Here is a 15519-nt window from a genome sequence, read left to right on the forward strand (position 1 = left end):
GGGGGCCAGGATTCAGCACAGCATGATTAGGTCCATATCCAAATTGGTAGAACCCGTCTCTCTCTTGTGATTTCCTGCAGGAAAGATGATATTTAATGCAAAGAAGTTAGACCATGCCATAAAGCTCATTGGTTGCCAGTAGAACACAGAATCACTTACTAATTTTTAAAACTAGACAAAATAGCCAACCCAAATTTATTAATTATCTTCTTATCCCCTATAGTCCTTCTAAGACTAAGATCGTCTGCCAAAATCTTCTTTCTATCCCGTCTCTGAGGTCTACCATTTTCTCTGTCAGCGCTCCATCTCTTTGGAAGAATATTCCGGCCCATTTACAGGAAGAATCAATTTTTGACCATTTTAAGATGAATTTAAAAACATTTCTTTTCCTTGACGCTTTCGAGACCTAAATGTCCTTTTCAGGGCTTCATGGTTTATTTTTTGCCATCCTTCTTTTTGTTTTTTTTCCCCTATATGTCTTTCTCTCTACTTGATCATTGTAGTTCTAACCCTTTTCCCTTTTGTTCTTGTTTTTAATAACTATTATTGTTTTTAATAAGGTGCTGTTTCCCTAAATAAGTTTTTTTAGTCAATACATCTTTTTATGGTATTGTACACCGCCTAGAAAGCTGATTGGGCAAAAACTTGAAGCAGCCACATAAGCAGAACCACACAAAAATCAATCCTATTTTTGCTTGCCACCTCATAGCCAGTTAAGGGCTCCATATCACACTTAACCAGTTATGGTGCAGCTGGCTCCAGATACCCAGAAACTCAGTGCCAGAGTCAGACATGGCCCAGCATTGAATTTCCAGGCATAATGCCAGCAGCGAGAAGCTGAACACTGCCGGTTGGATATCGACCCCAAGATGAACTACCAAAACCAGCCAATTGGCAATAGAGATCTGTGTGTCGGCTTCTTTCACTGCTGTGTCTTCGGCCCATTTGGCATAGGTTTTACAAACTCCTCAATGCTGGTAGAGACAAAAGTTTGGTAAGATTTTTTTTCCACTCAATGCTCTAAAACAGGGGTGTCAAAGTCCCTCCTCGAGGGCCGCAATCCAGTCGGGTTTTCAGGATTTCCCCAACGAATATGCATGAGATCTATTTGCATGCACTGCTTTCATTGTATGCTAATAGCTCTCATGCATATTCATTGGGGAAATCCTGAAAACCCGATTGGATTGCGGCTCTCGAGGAGGGACTTTGACAACCCTGCTCTAAAACTTCAAAATGTAGTTACAATTATTATTATTGTTGGTTGCTACGTTTTTTCAAATCTGGTCCTTACTGATCAGAATCTTGCTTCATTTCCTTGTGTATCAGGAGTACCGTATTTTCTCGTGTGTAACCCCTTGGGTAAGCACGGTTCTGGTTTGCCTCCGCCTTTTGATATACGTGTACAAGGTCTATCATGCTGAAATGCAGACTTCAAGCTTTCGGCAATCAAATTTGCTAAGGTTAATGGAAATCTTGAGACTGGGCATTTTTTCTCTGTGACTGAAAAATTAATCTGTGGATGGAGAAAGGAAGAAGACATGTTGGTGAAACTCCATCCACCAAAACAGACTCGGTGATCCATCAAGGACCTGTATTTCCCTATGACAACGGGCATGATCTGTGTTTTCATCTAGGGTGGGAGTCTGCAATGTCAGTTCTCGAACTGGAACCTGGCTTGCTTGGATTTGCAAAGCTGCAATTGGCATTTTGATTTGGTCGTCCTGAGCTATTTGCTCTTGTACCAGCTCTTTCAAAGAGTCTGACTGGTAATGCAAGCAAGAATTTTGTGTCACCCAAAACTCTTTCCTGTTCCATTATAGCACACTCTTTCTCTTTTGCTTGTAACTTCTCTTTCAATTCTCCGTTTTCCTTTCATCTGGACCATGTCGCATTTCTTTTACTCTCTGATTTGACTGAATATAATGAACGACACTTTTCAAATTTTGTTTCAGGATCGGAGGTAGTGGCAATGTCATCAGTTAACATAAGAGGTCCAAGGGTTAGGCCAAGAGGAAACCACACACTGCCTAAATCAACTGGGGTGATCTGTACCTAGAACAGTGGCAACCTTAGCATACACTGCAGAATCAATTCTCTTCCAATGCAATGTAACATGATGGCAGATAAAGGCCAAATGGCCCATCCAGTCTGCCCATCTGCAGTAACCATTATCTCTTTCTCTCTGAGCGATCTCGCGTGCCTATCCCAGGCCCTCTTGAATTCAGACACAGTCTGTCTAGATAACAGTGTTGGGGAGATGAGCACAGGTAGACTTCATTAGTTTTGTGGCTCATTCTCCAAGTCTAAATATACATCTCTCCCTGTCTTCCCAAAGAGGCAGATCTGATCTGTGGCACTCTGCGCTCTTGAGGAGGTAACATTTTATGCAGTTTTGAGGTGTTTCTGAAGCCCATTGCTAGGTTCTTTCAACAGACTGGCACTCATAAGAGGCAGCAGGTGATAGGGAAGGGACAGTGGGAGTCAGTTGACAGTCGAGCAAGTAACATCTGATGCTGGCTAGAATAATTGCAGACACAATTGGTTTTCTTCAAAGGGATTCTAGTGCCATGTTACAAGTCCACAAGGAGCATTTTCACACGGAAAATGTTGGTTTGTACTGGTAAAATGTTGCTTTCATTGTCTCTGGCTTTTTCTTTTGGGAGTAAGACAAAGGGAAGCTTGTTTTAGAAACAAGAGCACTGAGGCGGGCAAGAGTCTATTAAAGACCTGATAGACATGTCAGTGTCGTGATGCCAGTGCTACTTAATGCTTGCTGTAATGTGACCCTTAACGACTGTTATGCCAGGGTGGTAGAGAGGTTAAGCTCTCACTACCTATCAAATGTTCCAGTGCTGGGCATCTCAAATAACTTCTGACAGTCGGGCCTTTCCCTGAGCATCACATGGTGAGACTATTATCACTGACAGGCAGAAGGGTGTGAACAGTGAATTCCTGGTACCTTTCAGGCAGCTGATCTAGGAGAAAGGCTCAGGTTTTAATCTCCTATTGCGGTTTGGATAACCTCTGAAGAGGGAGAAAGCTAAAGGAGGAACATCACGAATTGTTCAGAGAAGTTCAATTGCAGGAACAACTGCAGCGGAGCTGGTACCAAAGGATCCACTGTTTTGGACTATACCAACGATGGCAAGACAGGGATCTGTGATTTTATATCTAGCAAGACTTTGTATTGTGGTCTTAATTATATTTTACTGTAAATTGCCTTGTAAAAGGAGCCCTTACAGATGACACAAAACTATTCAAAGACTGGGAATCGAAATGGCAGATGAAATTTAATGTGTGCAAATGCAAAGTGATGCACATTGGGAAGAATAATCCAAATTATAGTTATCTTGTGCTAGGGTCCACTTTAGGCATCTGCACCCAGGAAAAAAGATCTGGGTGTCATTGTTCTGCCCAGTGGGCGACTGCGGCCAAAAAAGCAAGCAGGATGCTAGGAATTATTAGGAAAAGGATGGTAAATAAAGCCAAGCATATTATAATGACTCTATATCTCTCCATGATGCGACCTCACCGTGAAGATTGGGCACAGTTTCAAATATGAGCGACCGAGATGATAAAGGGGATGGAACTCCTCTCCTATGAGGAAAGACTAAAAAGGCTGGAGCTTTTCAGCTTGGAAAAGAAATGGCTGAGGGGGGATAGGATTGAAGTCTCCAAAATGCTGAGTGATGTAGAATGGATAAGAGCGAATTGATTTATTTCACCCTTTGCAAAAAGTATGAAAAAGCAGGGGAATCTCAATGGAGTTACATGGAAATATTTTAAACAAATAGAAGGAAATAGTTTTTCACTCCAACAATAGTTAAGCTCTAGAACTCGTTGCCAGAAGATGTGAAGGCAGCAGTTAGCATAGCTAGGTTTAAGAAAGGTTTGGACAAGTTCCTGGAAGAAAAGTCCATATTCTGCTATTGATACAGACATGGGGGGAAATTGCCGCTTGCCCTGGACCAGTGGCATAGAATTTATTTATTTATTTAAAAAATTTCTATAACGTTTTATTCCAAAACGGTTTACATTACAATTACATACATAAAATATTGAATCAGGTCAGAACAGATAAGGACAAAAGCAGAAAGATTCAATCTTTACAATCGGTCAAATGCATCAACAAATAATTGCATTTTCAGCAATTTCCTAAATGAACTCCTCTCCCCACATTTCCGAATTTGACCAACAAGACCATTCCGCAGTTTTACTCCTACACATGAAAAGGTCATGGCATTCGTTTCCACATACATGTTGCTACTATTTGGGTTTTGGCCACTCTGAATATGGGATACTTGGCTAGATTGGTCTGACCCAGTATGACTGCTATTAAGTAGTTATGGAAGCCAAGCCCAGGACAATCAAGCCATGGTTGGCTCTTAGGTATTGGTGGAATGAGGCGTTATGATGTCACAAAACCAGTTCTGGAATGTTGCTGCTCTTTGGGTTCCTGCCAGGAACTTGGGACCTGGGTTGGCCACTGTTGGAAATAGGAAACTGGACTAGATGGACCATACTTATGTTCTTATGTTAATAGAGATGGTAAAATAAAATGTCCATCCAATCTGCCCAATAGTTACTCACATTATAAATTACACGCTCCTTCTCTTCCCTTGTTTAAAAATAGACTGAAAGCCCACCCTTTTGATATAGCCTTCAATTCATAACTACTCCCCACTGTCCACTAGCCAGCAGATTAACCATCCCCCCCTAACTGTATCCCCCACCTTGGCATCCTGTTTGTCTTGTCTGTTTAGATTGTAAGCTCTTTCGAGCAGGGACTAGCATACGTCTGGTAGAGCTCTAGAAATAATCCTAGTAATAGTGATTAAACGAAATTGTCTCTTAATTTTGATGTTTCTGGGCCATAGACTGTTAAGTCCACCTGATACTGTCCTTAGGTTCCAACTGCTGTAGTTCCCGTCAATGCCCTCTCCCGCCCATCCTAAACCAAACGGGACACAGACAGTGTAAATCTGCCCAGTACCGGCCTTAGTTTCTGATTAGAGATCCTCTGTGTTCATCCCACACATTTTTTCAGTTCTCCACCACCTCCCTCAGGAAGCCATGCACTTGGCTCCCCGTCCAGAAACGCTGGGCTTTCAAAACCTTCCACATAATGATACCAGATTATATGAAAAACAGATTACAAATCTACGCCCCAAACAGACCATTGAGATGCAAAAGAGATAGACGAGTGACCCTATCGCCTGAATACTCTCGCAAGACCGAAATACCCTGCCAATGCCTCTACTCACATTTCATACCTTGGTCGCTCTTCTTGGAACCTTTTCTAGCGCCACTATATCTTTCTTGAGATAAGGAGACCAGAATTGCACGCAATACTCCAGATGAGGTCGCACCATGGAGCAATACAGGGACATTATAACATTCTTAGTCTTGTTAACCATCCCTTTTTTAATAATTCCTAGCATCCTGTTTGCTTTTTTGGCCGCCGCCACAGATTAGGTGGAAGGTTTCATTGTATTGTCTATGATGACACCCAGATCCTTTTCTTGGATGCTAAACCCCAAGGTGGACCCTAGCCTCCAGTAACTGTGATTTGGGCTATTCTTCCCAATGTGCATCACTTTGCATTTGTCCACATTCAATTTCATCTGCCACTTGGACGCCCAGTCGTCCAATTTCCTAAGGTCTGCCTGCAATTTTTCACAAAGCTCGACCATAGCTGCAGAGACTTTATAAACCCAGTAGACGCTCGTACCTAAAAATTAAAGCTCAAGTTATGTAAAACACATATCCACAGTCTCTCCAGACTGAAAGTGCCTTTACATCCTGATAAATTCCAACAATCACCTGACACTTACTGATCTTTCAACTCCAGAATTTCAAAGACACCTTGTCTGGCCACTTTTAGCTGCAGCCGAGAGTTATGGGCTTGTAATGAGGATCATTTGGAGAAATTGCAGGGCTTTACGGCCAGCTCCTGATATGATACTTGGCTTGCAGAGTTCTTTCAAAACAGTAGCAGCAAATAGAGGACAAGGGTTAGACCGCTTAATTCCAGGAACAGTTTAGCATGGCAGGAGGAAACAGAACTCAGACCTAACTTTACCCCAAATCCACACTTGGAATTGTTTACAATATGTCTTTATTGTGGATGTTATGTTGTCAAATGAGGTGCAGGGAAAATATTAAATATCAAACATACTAGCCGAGGAAAGGATTTTGCCTGCCCTGCTTAGGTCCCGTTTGCCATCGTGTCCATTGCCCTGGGCCTTGCATTTAGCGTGTGCTTTTCCAAGAAAACATTCCTTTGCTTATCATCATGGCGAGATTGTCTGGCTGTTCTTATCATGCTGGAGCCACCTGTATATAGAATTTCACCAGTCGCCTGAAGTCTTTTGCTTTGCTTTCAGAGTGGATGGCTTGGTCAGCCTCCCTGTCCATCTAATTAAGTCTATTTTTAAAAGACCATCTCAGGATTCTCTCCTGTGCACTCTACTTCACAACAGTAATGTGTAATATGCGTCTGATCATATTTATTATTTACACTGACCTTTCAGTGTAGTCATCGGGCCAAGCGGACGCCCCACAGAGCCTGAATGGTAAAGGTGAGCTTACTGGGGGTAACTGAGTGACTTTCTGACTACAGGGCTTCTGATGTCACACTTCTGAGCAGATGCATTTCTTGGCTCCCGTTAAAGCCGGTCCGTCCATTTTGCACAAATCTCTTCTTGTTCTCCTGTTTCTTACTGAATATTTTAGATCTCGTAGAAAGGAGACGTGGTCACATTATCCATAAGGCGTAGTTAAGACAGCCAATTTTGGGCAAGCCTGAGCCTAAAATGAGCGGGCACAAAGTTTTCTATGCAGCTGCCGCTCTCTTTCCCACCCCTAGCCCATGCGCATTTTTCTCCATGTTGCCGGCAGCGGCTCCTACACACTCTTGCAAGATGAAATGTGGGCATTAAGAAATTTGCATTTGTGAAAGTGCTGCTCACTCACCTTGTTTGTTTTATATGTATTTTATGGGAAAGGCGGGTTATAAACAAACAAAAAACACTGCTGGCAGCTGACCCAAAAAGCCTTCTTGCCGATACAGCAAAGAGTCCAGTTTCAGAATTCTTTCCATAATACATCAGATTTTGGACCATGTCTCTCCTACTGTTTTTCAAGGGTTTTACAAAAATGGATCAGCCTACCAGAAGTTTGAGATCAGAAAATAGTATGAGATTATGTTCAGAGGGTAGGCTGCCGATCTCCCATATTAAGATTGGTGCGGCCATGTTGTCGGTGGCGGGTGTAAAGCTTTGGAATGCACTGCCAGGAATCTTGCGTTTCTGTGATGTTAGGATGAATTTTAAGAAAATGTTAAAGACCCAACTGCTTGTTAATGCTTTCCTATGATGAGATTCTCTATTTAGAATGATTTGAACATGTCTTCAGTACCTGTTGACTGCTTTTTAAAGTACGGCGATTTGTAATATTTGAAATATGTATGTTTCATTTAACATTTTATGCCTGTTATTATGTAAACCGTATAGGCAATATACGGTATATAAATTTTTAAATAAATGAAACGCAAATGCGTCAGAGGGGAGGCTTCCAGGAGCTCAGTCGCTGGCAGCATGTAGGAATCACTGGAGAGAAATTATCCAAAGTCCTCCACTGCTGAGTGGGCGGGCCAGGCCCACCCTAGGGCGACGCCCCTGCTGTGTGCCATGTGAAGGCATTCTCCTGGCCCCTTTTGGACTTTTGCAGGGAGGACGGTTCATAGCAGTCAGTAGAACCGGAACTAGTGGTGAGCGCAGGGAGGCTTAGCAGCTTCCTTGGAAGCTGATGAGGGATTTTGAACTGAATCCCCAGGAAATGCAGCATTATATTGTTTGGGACACGAGGGGGATCAATACTTCAGACAATGCAGAATTTTCTACCTGCAAGCAAGGAAAAGACAGATAAAGTGTAAACAGTGATAATAAAGATTTAGCCTTACCCTCCCCTTTCCTAAACCATTAATTAATGGGAAGATAGGTGCAGTGGGGATGAGCAGTGGAAAGAGCAGGGATGTTCTGTTCCCAATCTTGGGGTGGGGAATGGAAGGCAGGGTTTTGTCTATAGTTCATTGTGGTTTCCTGCAGGCAGGGACCAGATTCTGCTGCCTGAACTGGAAACTAGCCAGAACGTCAAGATTAACATCTCTGTGGAAAATGCCATGGGATGTTTGCAATATTCGAGCTGAAGGATGTCTCTGTCTCTCAGCGGCACCTGATTCCCTCAGTTCAGCTGGCAGAGGACCAGTGAGTAGCAGATAAAGTCTACCCCCCTCCTCCCCTTTCCAAGTACCTGGTGACCTTGGCAGCTTCCCTAGCACAGCAATTTTTTTCTGTGTTCATAGCCACTCTGCAAAACTGAAACATGGGCTACTTAGATCAAAAAGGGGGGGTGTTGCTCCCTCCCATTAGCTAAACAGTCTAAAAGATAGCAAGAAACCCTGCAGGACCCTTTAAACCCATATCCCATTTCCCCATATCACTGCTGTCCTTACAGCATATCCTGCCATTTCATCAATTCTCGGATTGGGTTTGCTTCCGGCACTCCATGCAGAAAACATTTCTCTGCACTAGACCTGCACCTGGCGGGCCTTTGAAGTATATGAATTTCGACTGCATTGCTTTTCTTTTTCCCTCCTGGACTGCTGACTTTGGCTTAGTTAAGTCTTGAAAGAGAACATTGTGAAACTGCTCACACAGGGCAAAGTCCGCAGATACGATTTACCAGTGCACTTTGCACCAGTTTTGAAAGAGAAATTACATGCACACACTTTTCCTTCTCGACTTGTCTTTTCCACCTGTTTTTTGTACTTTTCCATGCGCAATGACACCGTAGTTTATCTGCTTTATTTTCATTCTTTGAGCTCAACGATGACTCTCCATTGATTAGTGTAACATCATTTTCACCCCCTTATTGTTAAGGTTATTTAAATAACACCTATAACAGACAGTCCCTGCTCCCTAGAGCTTATAATCCAGTGAAGACAGACTGACAGGATTTACAGGCAAAACCAAGTTAAAACAGGAAATGAGACTGACAAGAACCAAACCAGGCAGGTTATAGCTGGGGCCACTTAAACAGAACAACGTTTCAAGGAATGAGGCTTTCTAGGAGGCTCCAGAAAATTGTTGGTTGGGTGGGTGGGACTCTGGAAAAGACTGGTTTAGGTGGGGTCGACCTGAGGAGAGAAAAGTATTAGGAGAATCAGGGCTCTGCCCCACAACCAAAGCAAACACTGGTGGGATGGGGGCAGTAGGCTTCTAAACCAGCCGATTTGTGCAATAAACAAAGACAAGAGACGAACCATCAGATTCTTGGAGGCAAAGCATGTCACAGCTGGACAAATTAAACCCTAATACACTCGAATCCAATCAGCTGCCCTGCCTGCAATCTCCAGCCTGTCTGCTTCAGACATCGTTCAAAAGGCTGAATAAAAGAAGAAGATTCTTAGATAGACTAGGTGCGGCACCTGGAAGTGACATCAGCAGGAGAAATGATACGGTCGCAAGGAGCACGTTAAAGTGGTTGCTTGTGGTGGAAGGAAAGGGGGGGACGCATGTGGCGAGGGGCGGAGTGGGAAGAGGTGGGGTTCAAGTTCAATTTATTGAATATTTGCAATGAATATAAAATAGGGAAATAAATCAGTCCCAAACAAACTCTCTTCCAATTAAAGGGAAGAACAATAAGGATAAATTACAATAAAATTTGCAATGGGGAATTAGGGAGAAGGAAAAAGGGGGACCCCATAATAATATAACTTCCAACTCTCCCCCCCCCACTCTAAAGTAAATGCTTGAGAGAAGTGAAATGCCTTTAATTGCTCTTTATATGTAATAAACAGTTTTTCTTCACGAAGATAAATGGGACGAGAGTTGCAGCGAACTGGTGCCATGACTGAACGTGAAGAATTTCTCTGGACATGAAGGAAGAATTGCCTAAAAGAAGATGGTGTTCAGATGTAGAATGAACCAAAAAACGAAGCAGAGAACAGAACCAAAAAAGTGATTATGTTATATTTGCAAGGAATCTGTTCTGCTTTAAGAAGTGGAGTCACATGGTTGAATTTTGAACAGCCATATGATAATCTAACAGCAGTATTTTGTACCAACTGCGGACTTTCCCCCGTTTACGCCACTGCTCTGAGGAAATTAGAAAGTCAGGGGATAGGAGGTAACGTCCTATTGTGGATGAAGAACTGCTTGAATGGTCAATATTCTCCTTGGAGAAGGGTAAATTGTGGGGTTCCCCAGGGGTCTGTGCTGGGACCGCTGCTTTTTAATGTATTTATCAAGGATCTAGCGATGGGAATAATTAATGAGATACTTAACCCCTCGCCCCTTTTACTAAGCCACAGTAGAAGTTTCTACCGCAACCTAGAGCGCCAAACATTTTTACAGGTAACCTAAAAACTGGATAATCCCTGTTTCCAAAATGGCCTTCAGGAAGTGACCATTAAGATCTGTTTTAGCAAAATGGTGTTTAGTGAGTGGCATCAAAGACTTTGTGTGTCAAGGTTGAAGGAAGACGTAAGGGGTCCTTTTACTAAGGCGAACGTGCTAAATACTAATGCGTCCATTATATTCTTTGGATGCGTTAGCATCTCACGTGCGCCAAATTGACTAGCACGCCTTAGTAAAAGAGAGGTAAGAAACTGCTATCGCTGCTTTGTAAAAGGAGCCCTATGTGTTTTTGGAAACTTCCTGCAAATGAAAGTATCCACTGGTGGCTCTTTCACTGCTCCCCAAAAGCTGATAAAGCAGGCACCAGTCTACTCTGTCTCATGCTTAAGCCAGCCCCGGTATAGTCAAAGTTGTCAGGACCTGCAAAGACTCCAGTTTCTCTAGGGCGGATCAGAACACCTGCTGCCTGCATTGCAGATCCCTGGCTATGCAGCAGCTGGTGCTTCTGAGGGAAGCCCGTTCCCTTCTTTCATACACAATTATGAAAATCCGTATGACGCTGGGCTCTCTTTTGACATGAAGACCTGTGCAGACTACATAAGTGTGTAAAGAAGATTCCTTCTGAGCTGCTTTCTCTCTCTGCATTGCTGAAAAATGGTTAACTGTAGTTCCCTGCTTTGAATGAGAATTGTGAGTCAAGACCCCCAATTGGGTGTCATATGATCAGTGGATGGGGGGGGTCACAGGAACAGGACTGCTGCCCCTCCCTCTGGATCTCCCAATAGTGGCAGTCGGGCCTGGGATGCAGTGAATGTTCACAAGCCCTGCTCTCTCCGCCCATGTGTGGAAACCAGACCTGTAAAGAATACTTGAGGCTGAGAGTACAATGCATCACAAAGTCCGTGCTGCTGCCTCCACCACCTTCATGCACTGGATAAATGCAGGGGAAGTCTGCTAGCTTGCTTTGCTCATCATCTGGAATCATGGCATTTACTTAGAAACATGATGGCAGATAAAGGCCAAATGGCCCATCCGCAGCATCCATCTCCTCCTCTCCCTATTGGCTGAGGCTCTTAACATTTGCATTTCCTCTTCCTATAGGCTAAGGCTCTTTACACCTGCATTGTGAGGTCATAGAAACATGATGGCAGATAAAGGCCAAATGGCCCATCCAGTCTGCCCCTCCTCAGTAACCATTATCTCTTTCTCTCTCCGAGAGATCCCACGTGCCTATCCCAGGCCCTCTTGAATTCAGACACAGTCTCTGTCTCCACCATCACTTTTCAGAGACTGTTCTACACATCTACCACCCTTTCTGTAAAAAATTATTTCCTCAGATTACTCCGGAGCCTATCACCTCTTAATTTCATCCTATGCCCTCTCGTTCCAGAGCTTTCTTTCAAATGAAAGAGACTCGACTCATGCGCATTTACATTATGTAGGTATTTAAACATCTCTATCATATCTCCCCTCTCCCGCCTTTCCTCCAAAGTATACAGATTGAGATCTTTAAGTCTGTCCCCATACACCTTATGATGAAGACCATTTTAGTAGCCTTCCTCTGGACCGACTCCATCCTTTTTATATCTTTTTGAAGGTGAGGCCTCCAGAATTGTACACAATATTTTAAATGAAGTCTCACCAAAGTCTTATACAGGGGCATCAATACCTATTTCCTACTGGCCATACCTCTCCCTATGCAACCTAGCATCCTTCTTGCTTTCGCCGTCACCTTTTCAACCTGTTTGGCCACCTTAAGATCATCACATACAATCACACCCAAGTCCCGCTCTTCTGTCGTGCACATAAGTTCTTCATCCCCTAAACTGTACCGTTCCCTAGGGTTTTTGCAGCCCAAATGCATGACCTTGCGTTTCTTAGCATTCAATTTTAGCTGACAAATTTCAGACCATTCTTCAAGCTTGTTAAGTGTTAAAACGGGGACAGCCTAAATACATGTTTGGAAAGTAGCAAAGTGTGCATAGAAGGATTTTGTGGAATTTCATAAGAGCTGAATGACCTCAAAGGCTGGGGTTTCCCAACATCACCAGAGTACATATCAGCCTGGATTGAAAGTGGCAGCTCTGGACTGGAGGAGGGAGGATTGGTTAGCAGATGGGTCGATTGTACTAGTTCTGCCAATCTGCAGCCATGCAAGAGCTTTTGAGGTGTTCCACTTCCTCAGCTTTCTGGTCAGAGGTAATAGGACGCTTTTCCCCTTTCGCCATCTAGTGGACATTTTTGGGAAATGCTTTCCAATAAAGCTTTTACCTTGTTCTTTAATTTTACACAAGGAGTTTCTAAACAGATATTGAAGGATCCTTTTTAACAATGCCGTCTGGACAGAGACACATCTCTGTGGGAGATGAAATGTTTTCAGCTGACAGCTGCACAGTCAAACATAAAGCAGCAACTTGCCAATAAATGTGTTGGGTTTTTTTTCTTGCACTGAAATGCATAGTCCAGTGTCCTTCTCAGCTTAGGGAAAACAATTTTCAAACTCATTTGCTGTGGAAAATTGGACTGTCTGGAAATTGCCCAATCCAGTTAAAGGACCACACAGGTTTCCATTATGTGCCTGCTTCTAGTTAGACTGGGGAAGGCATTCACAAAGGCATGTTTTGGGTGGATTTTCTCATCTTTGAACATTATTTTCCATAGAAACGTTATCTACACACGATCCATGTGCAAAGGTTCATTAAGACTTTGTATCTGTGAGAGTTTTTAAAGGTAAAAATACTATTCACATGGCCTTTATACATAGGTGGTCAGTTTGAAAAATTAGCCTAAACATATTTGGAGAAAAAAACTACCATCATTTCCTGTAAGAAAATTCAGATTTTCTCTGTCTCACTATGAGAACTTTTCTGCTACATTTGAGAAATCAGTGTTTTTTTGCCACTAAGAACACCAGAAAATGGATAAATCTTCAGCTTCAAGGATTTTTTATACCGCTGCCAGCTTCATGACAGATGTTCAGTGCCAGGCCATGTCTGGGCACTGGCACTGAATATTTGGGTATGTATGGCCAGGTAGACAAAGCGATGGGGCTGGATGGTATACATCTGAGGGTGCAGAAGGAACTAAGGGAAGTTCTGGTGGCTCTGCTGACTGACCTTCTCAATGCTTCTCTAGAGTCAGGAGTGGTACCGGAGGACTGGAGAAGGGCGGATGTGGTCCCTCTCTACAAAAGTGGAAGAAGTAGGGAATTACAGACCGGTAAGTCTGACTTCTGTGGTAAGCAAATTAATGGAAACACTTTTAAAACAGAAAATGGTGAAGTTTCTGGAATCCTGTGGATTATAGGACCGGAGGCAACATGGATTCCCTAGAGGTAGGTCTTGTCAGACAAATCTGATGAATTTCTTTGACTAGGTGACCAGAGAATTGGATAGAAGGAGTGTGCTAGATGTGGTATATTTAGATTTTAGCAAAGCTTTTGACAGTGTTCCACACAGACGACTAATAAATAAACTGAGTGCCCTCAGGATGGGTCCAAAGTGACAGGCTGGGTCAAGAACTGGTTGAGTGGAAGGCAACAGAGGGTAGTGATCAATGGAAGTCGCTCTGAGGAAAGGGAGGTTACCAGTGGTGTGCCACAAGGTTCTGTTCATGGGCCTGTTCTTTTTAACACTTTTATAAATGATATTGTTGGGTAAGATTTGCCTCTTTGCGGATGATATGAAAATCTGCAATAGAGTAGACACGCCAGATGGTGTGAATAACATGAAGAAAGACCCGGTGAAGCTTGAAGAATGGTCTGAAATTTGGCAGCTAAAATTGAATGCTACAAATTCCCCGGGACTTCTAAACCCACCCCTCATTCCCCAGAATCAAGCTACCTGCTCCAATCTGTGTGGCTTCTCTCAACAACAGTGAGCAATAAGTATCTCAGTTCAGCACCTGTAGATGGCTCTGGACTTTAATGGGTTAAAGGGCACTAATGGGGTGGCTGGAAGTAGAGAAAAACACAGGAACATATTTTTCCGCATCCCCGCAGGAACTCAATTTCCCTGTCCTATCCCTGCGAGTTTTGTCGCTGTTCTTGTCCCTGTCCCTTTCCTGTAAGCTCTGCCTTAACCGCACAAGCCGCGACCACTTATGCTTTTAAAGCGTCTGAGGCTTGTGCGACTGAGGACGGAGCTTAGGCATTGGTGGAATGAGGCATTATGACATCACAATCTCAGCTCTAGAATGTTGCTACTTAGGATTTTCAAGTGTTTGAGGCTTGTGCAGATGAGGATGGAGCTTAGGCATTGGTGGAATGAGGCATTATGACATCACAATCTGAGCTCTAGAATGTTGCTAGTTATGATTTTCAAGTGTTTGAGGCTTGTGCAGATGAGGACGGAGCTTAGGCATTGGTGGAATGAGGCATTATGACATCACAGTCTGAGCTCTACAATGTTACTACTTAGGATTTGAAAGGGTTTGAGGCTTGTGCAGATGAGGACGGAGCTTGCAGGAATGGGGCAGGGGCAGGAAAAGAATTTGTGGGGACGAGACTGGAAAATGAGTTCACATGGGGACGGATAAACATTTGTCCGCATGTCATTCTTTAGCTGAAAGGGATATTGGTTGCAAGCAGGGTAGTTACTGGAACTGTGCAACTGGAGATACCAGGCAAAGAACGAAAGACACATATTCTACGGAGCCAAAACCAAGAAACCAAAAGTAGAGAGAACAAGATGTTTACTCTTGTGATAGAAAACATTTTATTGAAAAATGTCCATTATTATCTACATCGCCAGTATTTCAACACCAAGAAGGTGTCTTCATTGGGAGTCTAAACGAAATCCATGTGTCATATCAGAACTGCTTGAATCACATTCAAAGCAAAATGAAATATCATTAAAAGTAAAAAGAACACAAAACAATTAAAACAAGAACAATCTGCCCCGAGTGTGCACAGAGCAGAACGTCCTCACCACCAACCCACCTGCCACGTCTGGGGAGAGGGGGGGCTGCAGCTCCATCTAGATGCCACCTCTCAGGAGGGGGTTCTCCTTGACATTCCTGACCCAGGCGCCTTATCTGGGCTCAGGAATGGATCTGTTCTTTGGGACTCTGCCAGGTATTTTGGATCTGGATTGATCGC

The sequence above is a fragment of the Geotrypetes seraphini genome, chromosome 18 (assembly GCF_902459505.1).
Source record: "Geotrypetes seraphini chromosome 18, aGeoSer1.1, whole genome shotgun sequence".
Lineage (NCBI taxonomy): Eukaryota > Metazoa > Chordata > Amphibia > Gymnophiona > Dermophiidae > Geotrypetes > Geotrypetes seraphini.